The 17,417-nt window shown below is 36.9% G+C and overlaps 1 pseudogene; it reads right to left on the bottom strand.

Moving 5' to 3' along the window:
• Positions 1-7,318: 7,318 nt before the first annotated feature.
• LOC120519779 lies at positions 7,319-14,839 on the bottom strand (annotated as a pseudogene).
• Between the last annotated feature and the right edge of the window lie 2,578 nt (positions 14,840-17,417).

Here is a 17,417-nt window from a genome sequence, read left to right as displayed (position 1 = left end):
GGAGAGATAACCAGAGGAGATGGGTCTCCAAGACAGGTGGAGGTGTAAGCATTGGGAGAGAGGAGTGAAAGGAAAATGTTGAGATGTGGTCAGAGTGGAGGTGACTGGCTAGAGGGAGTGATGAGAACTATTGCTGAAAACAGTCACTGTTTCTGAAAAATATTGTAAAGTCATCACCAGTCAAGATGGTGGAGGCATTGGAAGGTTAAGGAGAGAGGTGAAAGCAGGGGACAAGCTAAGAATATCTGAAATGTTGCTAAGTCTGTTCAGAAAGAAACTACCTTAGTGTTGGTAGTAACAGAAGAGAAGAAAGATAGAAGAGGCTGTTACTTGTCCAGATCAGCCTGAGCCTTTGATTTCCTCCATTTCCAAACTCTGTCCAGACCACATAGATCCTCAGAAGGAGGGTCTTTTGCATGTCGGCCTAGATGAGAGAGGAAAGACAGCATCAAGACAATAGGACAGAGTTGCTCATAGGATGTCAGTGTCAGCAGTGGTGTCAAGGTAGAGGAAACCAACAGAAGACCAAGCAAGAGAAATGGGTAGTAAAGAGGAAGTTGAGGTAATGGCAGAAGGACTAGTGGGAGGAATGGCAAGAAAAGAGGCAAGGAGAAGGGAAAACTCAATGAAAAAGTGGTCAAAATGTATGTAGTGGAATGACAGTTGTGTTGTGAACATGCAGTTCCATGTGAGAACAAAATGGAGAACTTAATTAGTTAATTAATTCAAGGGTCCTGGCACTTTACCTTTGATGGACAAGGTAAACAAGGTGATGTTAGTGTAATGAGCTAGAATTCAGTATTCTAAAGAAAATGACATTTCTGTGTGTTGCTTAGTGTAATGGGCTATAAACCAGTGTTTTAAAGAAAAGGTAGAATTTCTGGAAAATTCTGCTACAGGTTATTGTGGATGGCTATCCAGAGGACATACATATTTACCTGTCTTGCTAAAGTCACCTGCTTTGAATAGTCAGACTGCTTTGATTTAATATCTCATCTACACACAATGTGGGGATACAGAACTGTCTGCTCCTTTGAAAATGAATGAGTTCTGGGGACATTGGTTTCTAATCAAGTACTTTTGATAGCTGGCCACAATACTATCGTGAACCAAAGTAAATGTGTTTACACTACTTGTTATGCAGAGGAAATTGGCTTGCACCATTGTTTCACTGATTGTTATGTTGATCTAAGCAGAAATTAAGTATAATTTCTGGGTAAAGAAGAATAAAAAAAACAGAAGTATGGTCTGGGACTTGTGACTGGTGCCTGCTTCTTTTATACTTTTTCACCATATTGCTGTGGCTACACCCAGTAACAACAGTGGCCTGTACCTGGCTCAGGTTCACCTAGGCCTGAGGCTGGTAACATTAGTGGTAGAGAGTTCATCATATGCAGATTCACATCTGGAGTTTATTTCACATATACCAGATTTAACACATTGAAACCCTTTATTATGGTGTATAAAATCTGTACATTTTGGTTTCCATTATATTTTGTTCAAGACAAGATAACAGATGAAATTAAATTAAAGCAGGTTTTCTTCCCTTACACCTTACTTTTATAACACTTGTTCATAGCTTCATGCTAATTTGTTTTTATAGCCTGGGAAAGGATGCTGAGCTGATACCTCAGGCTATTGATGGATGGACATCTGGAACAACAATTTGCTTTATGGCCTAGGACAGGAAGAACTACTGATGCTCCGAGTACATCAAAGGTTTTGTTGTGTGGGAAACAGACAGTGAATTAATTCATCAATCATTTGGACAGCCAGCCAATCAGGTGCATGTGTTGTGAAACCAAGGCTTGACATTTGCATAATAAATATGCCTTGGTTTGGAAAAAGAAGAGGAGAGAAGCAAAGGGAGAAGAAGAAGAAAGAAGAAGGAACGGACGAAGACGGCCCTGGTCGCAGAAAGGCATCATGAACACCGACTACTAAATCAAATGCCTCCTGGGACATTCATCCTTGTCATCTGTAACTTTTCGTAGCTTTTTCTAAAGACTATTTATATTCAGACTTTCCTATCACTCCTATTTTCTAGTATTCTTTGTTCTTGTGGTATTATTATTATTCTTGTAATAAATACCATGCTGCTTTAACTTTCAGTGCTTTGTCTTAATGTCTAGAGTGATTGAAGTATAAGTTAGATTTCTTGAGCACCTGGTGACAGCGATTTTTTGCCATTATTTCTGTGCTGCGAGGTTTATATGGCTGAGAGTGAAGAGCGCTATACTCAACAGAAGGGAAGATACGATAAAGAAGGTATTCTTGGCTGATGAATGGCCTATAGTCAAGAGTGCTGAGTCTTTGTATGTTTAAATGTATTCTTGTAGACCAAAAAGTAATATTTAGGTCTGAGATATCACTAAAACATCGTATTGTTGTTCGTGCCGAAAATAAGTAAGTCTCTTGAAGTGCAGAATGACAGGCTGTAACTTGTGGGTTTAAAGTGCTAAGGGTTAATCAGCGTGGTGTGTCATTCATGGAGCACTGTTGTGGTTAGGTCTGTGTGTGTGTTTATCTATGTGTGTGTGTGTGTTCATCTTAGTGCAACAGTAGACCAACCCGATAACGAACTTGACGAGAACACTTACCTTTGAGGAACAAGTAAAAGGGCAAGTGGAGGGAAATACCCGATAATACACCCTTATTTCCAAAATCCCAAGTAACATGAAGTATTCCAGAACAAAACCAGCTGATGAACTGATCCATGGTGTATATCTTTGAAGCTGCAAAATACCAACTTCTTTAAAGAATTCCAGTGACAGTTTGCTCTGGACAAAGTGTCGAATAAAAAGAAGTTCATCAGGAGTGTTTGATATAGTAGAAAGCAATTACCAATCAGAAAAATAGCAATGGTGACTAAAAGTAGAGCAGCACAACATGGAAAGTGGGCTGTGGAACAGATGAAAACTGACAGTAACGGATCAAGAGTCCAGAGGAAAATTCAAAAGAATGCTACAGGAAGTTTGAGCCAGTACAAATGTAGGAAAATATAAGGTATCCACACAAAAAATGAGCAGAGCTCGAGGTTCTTATGGTGGCACTGATGTCAATGATATAAAACAAAAACAAATCATGCAAAACAAATCAGATTAACACAAAAACAAATTGAATGTGCAAAAAAAAAAAAAATCAGAAACAATGCAAATTGAGCAGCATGCAAAAAATGACAACTGAGCAAAAAAATGGGAAGCATGAAAACAAAAAGAACAGTGCATAACCCAATCGAAGTTGAAAAACGCTACGGGCTAAAACTACATCACAGCTTTTCAGTAAGTGGTGTGGTGGAAGTAAGATCAGCTGAAAGGTAAACAAATCTTTTATCTTTTAGGTATTTTATATACTTTGACAAAAACATAATGCCTCTTTACAGATCTTCCATTATTCGGATGTAGATAGGGTGTTCAAATGTGAGGCAAGAGCTGGACAGGATCTTTAAAGACAACCTAGATATATATCAAATGTAATATGGGCAACAATTATTGATAATGTAATCAACTGTGAGATGACTTTGAGAGAAGCAGTCATAGGTAGTCTGAACGGGTCAACAGTTGGATCAATTATACAGTATGTGGCTTCAAGTGGAGAATCATAAGTACAACTGTTACCACAGGGCTATGAAACAAATAGGTTAGTCTACACGTACTTTCACATAATACATAACACTGCATTCCATTTGTATAATGTTTGACTAACATGAAAAATATCAGATTTTGTGCACTATAGGGTTGAAATCAGAATCAGATTTATTGGCCAGGTATGCACCATACAAGGAATTTGACTCTGATTTTGGTGGCTCTCCATTTAAAAGTTACATAATCAACAACACACAATTAATCACTACCTCAGAAAAAAGAAAAAAAAAAAACAATATATATATATGCATAAAGTGCAAGAATTGCTGAAATAAACACTTAACAGTATTGCAAGACCCTGGGATGCCTGGAGGGATGAAATGAATCATTTGTGAGCTTGATGGCCTGTGAGAAAAAACTGGTCTTATACGTTTTTTTAGCATATATAAATTTATAACACTAGGCCGATGGAAGGAGTTCAAAAAGGTTGTGACCTGGATGTGCAGGAGTCAGCGGTCGGTAATGATTTTCCTACCGTGTTTCATGACTCAAGAATATATGCTGGTAGCAGATGGGCAACATTTACAGCTGAACAGGAAATTGCTATTGTAAAATGGTTCTGGACAACGATGTCCTCTGCCTGAAAAGACATGAAAGAAAAATCCTTCAAGACAATGATGTCTTTTTAAAATATTAGCACTGCGAGTTTGGTGACTATTAACTGGCTTATTTGGTAACAGTGAAGCATGGTCTATAAAGGTACAATTTGAACAGAACAGGGCCAGAGTGACAGAGCTGCAGTGTTGTTTATTCATTGCTTTAAACGTAGGAAGCACATACAATGTTTCCTACTAAATTTGACCAAGATAGTTGAGCTTGGAGGCAACAAATTTGTATAGTTTAATATGGCTTTCCTATTATTACATACAAGTAAAAATAAAAGTGGCAAGTGCATTTTAACCTATTGAGTGACAGTTAAACACTGAATGCAATTGATACGACAGAATGTGCCAGGTTGGCACCTATTATTTGTCTAACGTGTTCGTACTGGACCAGATAAACGTAAAAACAAAATAAATTACAGAATATTTATCTTCTGAATTATTAATCAGGATAAAAAACACAAATGAGTATGTCAACATGTTCAGGTATGCCTGCACCTCATGAAGACATGTTATATAGTAACGGATTTGGAGTATTTACTGTGTTCTTCTAGTGCATTACTGTTTATACTCCATAATTCACTCTGGTTTTCAGTAAACTGTAGCATTTGTGCTTATTGTGCAGCATGCATTGTGACATTGTCTGTAGCAATAAGGTAAATGCAGTCATGCAGCTCCCACCACGTTACCAGACAGAGGGTTTTAAAGTAATCAACAGAAGTTGGGACACATCTGCACACTGCTTGCTTCAACTACCATGGCTTAATTTACTTTAATCATTGCAGAACACCTGTAGAATGTAACCTATTAGTTGTTTCTCAGCCAGAGCATTTGTAATATTCTGAAATTTCATTTTTTTTCAGTTTCACTTTAAATGTAAAACTCTAGCAGTTTATTGCTCATCTTTTCTCCATTTCAGGTCATTCATTGCAATTCAACTGAATAAATGTGAAGAAAAATGAGTGTTCCAAAAGTTTGACTGGTAGTGTAGTGTACTTGGAGGAAAAGGGGAAGCTCTTCATGAAAAGAACATCTTCTCAGCTATTAAACATGCAGGTGGATCAACTGGTGACAGCCAGTTGCACAGGGAAAATTGCAAGAATATAGTTGAGAATGAATTCCACTCAATATCAGAAAATTCTGGATGCAAATGTCTTGCAGTTCATTACAAACCAGATTCCAAAAAGTTGGGACACTAAACAAATTGTGAATAAAAACTGAATGCAATGATGTGGAGATGGCAAATGTCAATATTTTATTTGTAATAGAACGAGATGACAGATCAAACGCTTAATCCGAGTAAATGTATCATTTTAAAGGAAAAATATGTTGATTCAAAATTTCACGGTGTCAACAAATCCCAAAAAGTTGGGACAAGTAGCAATAAGAGGCTGGAAAAGTAAATTTGAGCATAACTAAGAGCTGGAAGACCAATAAACACTAATTAGGTCAATTGGCAACATGATTGGGTATAAAAAGAGCTTCTCAGAGTGGCAGTCTCTCAGAAGCCAAGATGGGTAGAGGATCTCCAATTCCCACAATGTTGCGCAGAAAGATAGTGGAGCAATATCAGAAAGGTGTTACCCAGCTTAAAATTGCAAAGACTTTGCATCTATCATCATCAACTGTGCATAACATCATCCAAGATTCAGAGAATCTGGGAACAATCTCTGTAGCGTAAGGGGTCAAGGCCGTCAAAACCATACTGGATGCCCGTGGATCTCCGGCCCTTAAACGACACTGCACCACAAACAGGAATGCTACTGTAAAGGAAATCACAGAATGGGCTCAGGAATACTTCCAGAAACCATTGTCAGTGAACACAATCCACCGTGCCATCCGCCGCTGCCAGCTGAAACTCTACAGTGCAAAGAAGAAGCCATTTCTAAGCAAGATCCACAAGCTCAGGCGCTGTCACTGGGCCAGGGATCATTTAAAATGGAGTGTGGCAAAATGGAAGACTGTTCTGTGGTCAGACGAGTCACGATTCAAGTTCTTTGGGAAATCTGGGACGCCATGTCATCCGACCAAAGAGGACAAGGACAACCCAAGTTGTTATCAACGCCAGTTCAGAAGCCTGCATCTCTGATGGTATGGGGTTGCATGAGTGCGTGGCATGGGCAGCTTGCATGTCTGGAAAGGCACCATCAATGCAGAAAATATATTCAGGTTCTAGAACAACATATGCTCCCATCCAGATCATCTCTTCTAGGGAAGACCCTGCATTTTTCAACAAGATAATGCCAGACCACATTCTGCATCAATCACAAATATCATGGCTGTGTAGGAGAAGGATCCGGTACTGAAATGGCCAGTCTGCAGTCCAGATCTTTCACCTATAGAGAACATTTCGCATCATAAAGAGGAAGGTGCTGTACAAAGAAGGCCCAAGACGCATTGAACAGTTAGAGGCCTGTATTAGACAAGAATGGGAGAGCATTCCTATTTCTAAACTTGAGAAACTGGTCTCCCGGTCCCCAGACGCCTGTTGAGTGTTGTAAGAAGAAGGAGATGCCACACAGTGGTGAAAATGGCCTTGTCCCAACTTTTTTGGGATTTGTTGACACCCATGAAATTTGAATCAACATATTTTTCCCTTAAAATGATACATTTTCTCAGTTTAAACTTTTGTTCCTGTGATTTATGTTCTATTCTGAATAAAATATTAGAAGTTGGCACCTCCACATCATTGCATTCAGTTTTTATTCACGATTTGTATAGTGTCCCAACTTTTTGGAATCCGTTTGTACTTCCAAGAAATGAAAACTGAAGGTTTGAGTGGCTTCACAGATTTTCAATAATGTTCAGTTACTGGTACTGTGAGTACATCTGAAGACTCGCCTAAAGATGTCTCTGAACATGAGGTCATCCAACACTAAATTAACAAGTGCTAAAACACTACTTAATTCACCATTCTACAGGTTCCATAGGTTGTTTAAACTGGGTTGGAGTGCAGGAAAGTGAAACACAACATCATCACACAGGAAAAGTATTTGCTTTTTTACTTTAATATATCAGTACAAAAAATATACAGTTTAAGTCAAAAAAAAAAAAAGTCCACTTTTTCCATCATTAATTTGGTTTCACTGGGTAGGAATGTTTTGACGCTTGTTCTAGGTAAGCCAATGGACCCTGAGCATTTCAGCAGGCTTTTATGCTGTATATTGATGTCTTCAAGCACCTGCTGCCAGTGACGTATTCTGCCTAGATGTTTTTGAATTAAGGTCTCTTTCTTTGTAGTTCATTTTTCAATTCTGATACATCCTAAAACAAAGAAAAAATAACCATTTAATTCATATGTAAAAGTTACATCAGATACATTCTACTGTTTTTTTTTTTTTTTTTTAAATAATTGTACAGCAAAACATTGAGCATTACTGCATTACAGTGGTATTCAGTGAGGACTAAACAGTTCTCAAATATAAACGATTATTTTTTAAATATGCAAATGTGCCTAAGCTTTACAAAATTTGCCTGTATCAAAAGGGAAAATAAAAATCTCTCCAAAAACATTCACAATTATCTCAATTAAGCATGAAAAGCAATATAAATGTGAGGCAACTACATAAATCTGCACACTCGTACAAAAATAAGATGCTTACAGCACACCACGAGTCAGAGAGAGGGAGAGTTGAAAGCATGCACTGATATAGTACATTGCCACACCCACCACATGACAAACACCCCAGGAACTGGTACTTTAGCTTAAAATAAAAAACTAATTATATATATATATATATATATATATATATATATATTAAAATGACCTTCGCTTCACTCTATCGTGATTTATATGGTTATCTAAATATATAACGCTGATTTTTGTTGCTTCGGGTTTCCTGGACAATGGGTCTTTACTTCTGTACATGCTTCCTCAGTTGGTTTGCCCAGTTGATTTCAACAAGGGACGCTGGCAGATGGCTGAGAAGCTAACTCAATCAGAGCACACAGTTCCTTGTGTGCTGAATGGCTCAGAGATGGAGCGCTGAATTGATTCTGCTGCTAACCAGAAGTCTCGCTCGCTTTCACATCAATGTGTTTCGCTGTGTAAAGAGTTAACTTTTGTGCTCTTTGTGTTTATCTTTTGCATAGTCAAGCCCTTCATTAAGGCTCCAAACATCTGCTCCTGCTACTGCTTCAGGGTCTGTGCCCAAGCCCAATGGAAGATGTTAACCACCGTCAAAAAGGTAAACGTTTTGGATATGTTGAAGGAAGGGAAAAGCTACACCGCTGTAGGACGCCATTACAGCATCAATGAGGCTACGATTCTTTATTTAAATAGTAGTAAAGGAATACAAGATCTACGGCTGCAGTGTCCTTTTAACCAGGGTGCAAAACAAGTTGTAAGTGGATGTGCTAAGACAGCAGTCTGGATGGAATCTGCTTTTAGGATTTGAATTGAAGAAGAACAACGGCGTAAGAGCACAGTCGCCTGAAAGGTTCTTTAGAAGAGCTGACGCCTCCTTTGTTGCGCAGTAAATTAAACTCATCGCTATCGGACAAGTCATCGTGCATTGTTGGTGAGTAAATATAATTTTCAACTTACAGTACTTAGTACATGTACAAATGTTTAGTGTCACTGTACACACATTTACTGTATACAATTTTTCTGCATTGTACATATTTATTGTGGTGGCCTGTTCATCGAATGGCTGTAACATATGTGATATCAGAGACACTAGATATCTTTAAAATAATTTTAGGTTTTACTGTATATAAACAGTTATTAGGTTGAAATTGTTTTAAAACACATAAGAGAATAAAGGGTTTATGCTGTAACTGTTTATAAATATTCCCGACAGTTTGGGAGTTATAAGGCTTAAAATATAAAAAATAACCATACAAACATATGGTTTCTACTTCACGGATTTTCACCTATTGTGGGGGGGTCTGGAACGCAACCCCCACAATCAAGGAGGGATACTGTATGTATGATGTATGCTATGTATATTATGGGATCTCTCTATATGCAGACAAACTGAATACTTTAACAAGAAACTGAAGAACACTGATGATTGATAACATGCTAGTAACAATGTGTGTTAATCATTGGTGCGGATGTATTTTCTCATACTTGCTGCCTTCTCTAAAAGTTTCATAACAACCCAACAAAGAATACTACTGAATGCAATCTTTCCAAACCTGCTAAATTAGTATACCTCCTAATTGATGTGGTGCTGTAAACTGTGTCCTGTGATTTTTCTAGTAATGAACTCAGATAAATTTTAAGGTAGGACTGTTATATGCACTAATCATTAGGTTTGAGAAAGACTATGTGGTGCATCTTAATTAGTATCATGAGCATGAGTGTCACTCTGTTCTCCAGACATGACAATGAAGGCCCTAAACAGAAAAGAGGAATTGTATACTACAGCAATCCATCCAACTACATACCTCTTTTAAAACTTGCTCAGGTTTTTGTACAGAGAGCAATAATCTTTTCTGCAAAAGAAGCATTCAGTCTGTCTGGCAACGTCTAGAAACTTTTGTATACACTGGTCAACACCTTTAAAAAAAAAAAAAGTGTCATTTTTAACAAATCTTTTATTATCAATAACACAAAACAAAACATTACATTTCAAAACACTACCTGTTCGAATTTCTTCCTGATCAGTACCATTCACATAGTCCTGGCTTACAAGGGATGCAAAACAAGCCTGAAAATTGCAAGGAATAAATAAATAAATAAATAAATAAATAAAATAAAATAATCAGTGGCTGCATTCTTTCAATCACGCTCCTATGATTAGCATTTATACATTTGTAAACAGTAATGAGAATTTATATTTAATCAATTAATATCATGGTGTACTCCTACATGATCTTGGCAAGGCTAGAAAATTATTTATGGAAAGGCACAGAACTATTTTTTCATCCATTTTGCACACAAGTTATCATAATATTGTACATCGATCATATCAATGTTGATTAAAATTATCCAAAATTATCAGACACTGGACCCTAATTGTGAATAATGCCATCTAGGATCTGACTTTTTAGGACATATGGCCCCTGCCACCATTACTGGCACCCCACATAAAGAGGTGTAAAAAGGTTTTTAAAAACAATATCACTTTTTGGTGAATTACCGTAATCTTACCAAAAAAAAAAAAAAATTTAACCTTTAACAGAAGTAAATCAGTAAGTTTTTAACAAACGATTACTGGCACTTGCATTTAAAAGTTTCAATAAAAAGATCTAAGTCTTCTCCTATAACATCTTACAAGGCGAAGAATATAGAATTTAAGCTCAATTTTGTTTTGTCAGACCATAGAACTTGGTTTTAAAAAATTCCAGTAGTGTTTGGCAAACTACAGTTGTTTATGTTTGTTGTTAAATGACACTAAAGCCTTACTTTTAAAAAAACCTTCCAAATAATCTGTTGACATAGAAGTAGTGCCTAATGGTAGGCAGTTTGAGACTTGGTGAGCCCAAGATGCTACTTTTTTCTTGTATTTCCAACAGTGACCATTGGGGATTTAAAAAAACACCTGCTCACACTGCATGGGGCAAGAAAACTGTCCTGGCCCAGGCAAGCTGGTAACAGTTCGTTGATTTGAACTTTATTATTATATATTATTGCCCTAGCTACAGATATGGAAACTTGTAGGCAATTAGCATTTTCTTTAATACTATAGCTGTAATCCGACTTAAGGTAAACACTTTCTCATTTAAATTGATTCCTCTGATCTTCGCCAATGTTGATAAATAAATAAGGAATTTGGCCTCCATGCCACCACATACATATATCCTGGTAAAACAGTAAGTCATGGATTTCTCCTGAAAGTTTCAACACACTCTGATCAATTTAAAAATGTCAGATATAAATGGAAACAAGGCTTGATTTACACTTTGTTCATAAGAATTTAGGGGGGCCAAAATCATGGAACATGGGGTCTGATGAGGGAAATTATTTTTCTTAGAATTTACTTTAATTAAAGGCTGATCTCCCTTTTTTTAGTGCAAGCAGGGCTGGCACTCTGCCTGGGGTTTCTTCCCTGCCTTGCGCCCTGTGCTGGCTGGGATTTGCTCCAGAAGACCCCTGTGACCCGGTCTAGGATATAGCTGGGTTGGAACATGACTGACTGACTAAGTAATTCAGCAAGAGGTGATTTGTTTTGGAAAACCTTTAAACTCATCTTTACTGGGTTGTCCATAATTTTGGAGGAGACTGAAAGTATTATGACTGTACAACATTAAGGCTATTTTAAGTGGAAGATATTTGCTGATCACTCAGATAATGTAAAATTTAAATCAGAAGGTGACACCAAAATTACTGGTTTATGAAGAAAATAAGCTCACAGTGAATTCTATGGTGCACTATTAATGTTTTGACTGATTTTGCATAACTAGAAGAACCAAAATACACCCCCCATAATTCTAAAGGTAGGCAAAACAGATCTCTCAACTTTAATAAAATAATCTTGGGAATAGAGGGAAGATGCAACTTTCTCAGAGAGACACTTTCACATCCCAGGAGACAAGACTTTGTGCCAAGAGATATAACCACGCCTGGGCTGGGAAAAAAAAGACAAAGAGTAGATGACAAAGTAGAACATCATAAAGAATTCAAAAAAGTTGGCACGATACACATGCAGCTAAGGTAAGAGATAATGGAAGTCTAAAATTCAAAAGTCTCAAAAAATGATAGTAAAGATTGCATTAGCGCAAACAAATGGAAATTATTACTCAGTGAAATAATGGAACAGTGAAAGAGACTGAATATATTGTTCAGATTTAAACTTTTAAGTTGGAGACTTGTAGATCTAATTGTTTTACATTAGGAAAAGTAGTTTCTTCCCAATGAAGAGGCGATCGCTAGAATTAAAAGATTGTTGTTTGATGAAAGTGAAATCCCTCAAGAGAAACTTCAAGTCCCATGAGGCAAGACTTTATGCAAAGAGATTTGGAAAAGTCCTGCCACATCTAAGACATTTACAAAACACACATGGTTCAATCATTTCTTATTTCGTGAATGCTATTTTCAGACACAGTTCGTGTAGAGGGAAAGAACGATATTCACTCACGGATAAAGTTATACATTGCATTGTCACAATGTACAGTGCATCCGAAAGTATTCACAGTGCATCACTTTTTCCACATTTTGTTATGTTACACCTTATTCTAAAATTGATTAAATTCACGAAATTGCTGTGTTGGAAGATTGCTTGTCCATTGCTAGTGCAACCGCAAGCTCACACAGCTGTGATTGTGTAGAGGAGAGTGGTAGATCGATGTTACAATAAATAACCATACTGTTCCTGTTTCAAGCTGAATAAAGCTGGTTTTCCTAAAGTACGGAGACTATATATATGGTATGGGAATCAACTAAAAAAAATTAATCGCATAAGTGTATGTAATTAATCAATCACAATGAACTGCATCTAACATTAAAATGTAATAACAAAATTAATATATATATCATGGAGAATACAAGCATAATCACAAAATTAATGTAGAACCAACACAAAGGAAATAAAAAAAAATTTATCAAATAGTTTTAACTTATACAATGGCCTTAAACCTGAACTTTTCACAAAATACTGTACTACTTGTGCAAGTATAACCTGAATTTGAATGCATTCCTAACAGTCAAGTTGAATAAAAGACAATAAGAAAACAAGGCCAATGTATCAAATTGGCATAGCATTAGGGACTCTAACTTGTCAAAGTAAACAATGAAATGACTATTGACTGTGAATGCACTGCAGAAGACTCCATTTACTTGAAAGAATAAGCATCTCTTAAATAGGCAAAAATTAAACCTTGTGCTACAACTCCATAAATACTATCCTCAATTGTTCATCACCATCAATGACTTGATAATTAACGCTTTTCAACTGGAGCACTGTGGAAATAACAGTGTATAGCCCCTGGGTTCAGACCTTAGAAAGACACGCCTCAGGTAATCAAGACCTTTTGAGAGGCCAGAACAAACTGGGAAGCTGATGTAAAAGCAGCTCCATGGTTGCAGTTTGCAGACACAGCACTTGGAGAGAACTTTAGCAGCCAGGAGACGGTCAGGGTCCTTAACCCAGTAGAGAGAAATGTTATTTGTTGGGAACATTTTTACACTCTACACTTTCCACAACTAAGCAGAATGTAGTTGAAAAATCTTGTTGCATAATGATGCTATTCAAACTTGTATTGTACAAACCTGTATATATTTACTCAGTTGGCTATATCTCTACTGAAGAACATATAAAAGTCTACAAACTGGTGAAAAATTAAATGTGTTTTTACATTACATTTTTTTCTAAATTTAAACCTACATTTATTTTTGTTTTTCTTGGTATTAGCTTAACAGCTGAAAACACCTGACATTGTAAGAATGACTATATGCCAGAGTAATATTTTAAATGTTCTTTCTTCTCTGTCCCTGAGTTGAAGGCTCGGGAGTCATTTTATTTTTAAATATACTTACTGTGCGCTGATGATAATCAAATATAACTTTAAAATTTTTGGCAGTGCACAATCTGTACCTCTCCTCATAATCTCAGAGGCATATTCTGTGGTTATTTCCCGCTATCTATACATGCTGCTGCACCACTTGCTGTTCTTGTTTACGTAAACCTAAATAGAAAATACCTATTGGGAAACAACACCTTCCAATATCACTCCATCATATTGAGAACACTAGATGTGATCACTTAAAGCAACACAAATAACGAACATAATCACTACAACAGTTTATTCTATGAAAATCATGTGCTGGCGATTCGAAATGCTTCGGTTCTTTACATAAACTATAGTGCCTCGTCAATGCTACTGGTTTTTTTTTTCCTAAAAAACGTGAAAAACGGTTTCGATCTCAATGCAGTATTACCCAAGGATGACACAATTTAGTCTAGTCTACTTATAATTGCTGCCAGAAAATAGCGTATTAAGTTAATATAGAATATAACGACTATGTCTGGGACCAACCCCGAGTGGGACGTCGGTTCATCATAGTACATTAACATAACAAGACTTTGCCAGGTAACATAATTTCGTCGGCGTAAGGACAGAGAATTGAGACAATAGTATAAAATCATGAAAAAAATAACACAAGAATAAAGTGGCTGATGACACTTTTGGGTAGCAATCGCAAGGGATACAGCAGAAATAATAACGGCACTAATTATGCCACTCTGTTCATACCTGGACAGTTCTTGCTCGACTATTGGACGGTATGCGCAGTGATAATGTACAGTAAAACAAAGACGAAAAGCTCACTATTTCTTTAACAACAGCTATTATAACACGCAAAACAAAAGCGAACGTGTGCGGATTCGGCGTATGAATTTTAAAACACCAACTATTCATATTAGGATATATCCTGCATGCATATATTTCTCGAACAGATATGTTTTCCAAACCCAGAAATTAAAAAATCATTCGCAACAGCGAAGACGCAGTCGTGAATTTGACTAACTTAATCAATTATTTGGTACGGTACCTCAAAAGACGCCTCAAGATCATCAACAAGAGTGTTGCTGTGACCTCGGTTTCCAGCTGCTAACAAACCGGCTTGCCCAGGGCTCCTGAAAGTGATGGTCCTGGTGGTTGTTGGGCCGAAAACATACCACTCAAAGAAGACGCCATATTTTAAAAAAAAAAAACAGAGCCTTGCACATGCGCAGTAGCACTAGTAGGCGGTGACCAGCTTGGTCGTGACGTAACGGGATACGTTTGTAGCGGCCGTCCTTCTCTTTTCTCCCAAGTAGATATTGTTGCGGACCGAAGTAAAATGGTCCTGGCATATCATTTTCGACTTCAGCCAATAAAATATTAAATATGTGTACGTCAGGCATTTATCAGCCAATCGAAAATTTAAGCCCTTTTTATTCTTCAAATCCCCAATAGGTGTTATTTGTCATTCATGTTCCACTTTAGCCAATTGCCTTATGGATATTTAAAAGGAAAGGTGGGGGTAATTTCTAAAGGTGGACGTGTAAGATAGTTTCTAAAGGTGGACGTTCAAGATAAAGTGACTTCAACAGACGGAGTGTATATTCGAAAAGTCTGCGACGGTAGTCTACTTGTGCCAGTATTTTACATATAGCATTCTGTCGAGTGCATTAAGTCTGCAGTGTTTTACCACCGTCGTTTATAATTAGCGGTTTGAAAATAATGATCATAACAGTTAGGATATGAGATATTTATTATTACTAAACAACATCGGGAAGAAAATTTCAATGAACATATGAATACAAATTTGTGTCCGCCTAATTTTAATGAATTAACGGACTTAAGTGTGGGCTATACTTAATTAAGTCAGTCAGATTACAGCAAACAGCCTATTTGTTGTTGTTTACTCGAATGTCTAAATGAAATAGTCGCCTACATTTAACAAGTCACCTACAATTTTAAACTTTGAATAAATCGTGAGTTAAAGTTTTATTTCTATAATACACAACCCTAAAAATGTGTTTTATTACTTTCATTAGTATTTATCAACGTTTATTTATTTAAGTATTCCTAATATTCCATTGTAGCCCCTTCTGGTTGTAGAACAGCCTCTGTTCTTTGTTTGCTAATGTGTCAGACATTCTACAGTCCTCATGTTTGTTCTCAACATACCAGCAGCTCTAGTGAGTTTGTTGCCTGTGGATCTCGTACTCAGGTTTTTTTTAGCTGTATTATTATTACAGAATACCACAAATCACATACTTGACACTTTCACGTTCATGTATCAGGAATTAGACAACACTAAGAAAGCTGGCATAAAAATGATATACTGAAAGCATCCTTTGGCTGTCTCTACATGTTATCAATGTTAAATGTAAGAAACATGGTTATCATAGAGCTAATAGTCACCTTTTAATTATTATTTTTATAATGAAATTTACCATGTTAAACAATCTGTGAAGAGCAAATATTATGCCTTAAAAAGAGTAATAATTTTGAAGTTTTTGTGACTGTACACCTGTTAATCAGGCTATTCAATTATTTGACTTAATTGACCTTTATTACTTTTTGGATTTTTAATACTTCTTTAAGACCATCAAATACATGTTTATTATAATACATATTACTTATGAAAATTTACATTTAGAGATTAAACTTGACAGATGTTTGTTTGTAGTTCATATCTCATTTAGTCTCCATTTAACTCCATCAGGTCCTAGTGGTGTGCTAAACCATCAGCCTGTCTTTAGTGTCTCTAAGATTGTATGAGGACTTGATTGACAGGAGTCCAACTGTATAGCAGGCATGATGTGCATCAGCATCATGACTGTTAACAAGATAGAGATGGCAGATATTTCAGTTGGGCATAATCAATATGACTACCCACAAAAGACATTAAGAGCACATGGTTGGTATACCATAGCATTGTAGTCTGAAAATGATCTGATTGATGGGTGGTTACTACCAGGTAAACATGTGGTTGGTGCAAGTGCAAACGTCTGCCACACCTCTCAGTCATGAGAAGTAGATCATAGAATGCTGGAGATATCATATTAAGAGACATGACTCACATTTCAAGGTGCACCTCCCAGCATGCACGAGAGCGCATATTATGGGATGTTCGAAAGCGAAAGATGTACGTGTACTAGTCATTTCCGAGTAGAGAAACATTTGTTTGTGATAACTAAGAGTAAGTAGTGTCCTGAATTAATAGGAAATGTGTGTTAATGACCAGAGACCACACATACACCTATATACCTATTCAAATACAGGTGTATATCTTCAAATAAATTAATTCAATTTCATTCTGAGCTGCTGTGTGGAATTTATGCATCATTTAACAGTGTCCTGATCGACACTCGAGTAAACACTATAAGTCCTGAACATACTACAGATAACAGTAGTCTTTTGCTACAAATTTTGGTCCTTCGAGCCGGATAGTGTGTTTACAATGGAAGAAGGATGTCAGAGTATCAGTCTTACAGTGATCGTCCTCGACGCTTGACCCGTCCACCAGCATAACTTAAAGTATTTGAAGTTCAGTATCCCGGTCAAGTTCCTTTCACATCTGTGGCCCATACAGCACTCCCATTACCTGATCAGGAAGGTATCAACAGCATGCCAATATATCCTACATCCCAATGAAGTCAACAAAACTTTACAGCCTCATCTCCTACCAGCTAGTCGGGATGATTGCGTGATCAGTGGAGTCGAGAAACACCTTCACGCTGATTTCATTGGATCAAAATTTATGACCTGAACTTGAGAGTAGATCAAGGAG

Source organism: Polypterus senegalus, unplaced genomic scaffold (assembly GCF_016835505.1).
Source record: "Polypterus senegalus isolate Bchr_013 unplaced genomic scaffold, ASM1683550v1 scaffold_2724, whole genome shotgun sequence".
NCBI lineage: Eukaryota > Metazoa > Chordata > Cladistia > Polypteriformes > Polypteridae > Polypterus > Polypterus senegalus.
The sequence above is the reverse complement of the archived record's forward strand: the minus strand, read 5'-3'. Positions and strand labels throughout refer to the sequence as shown.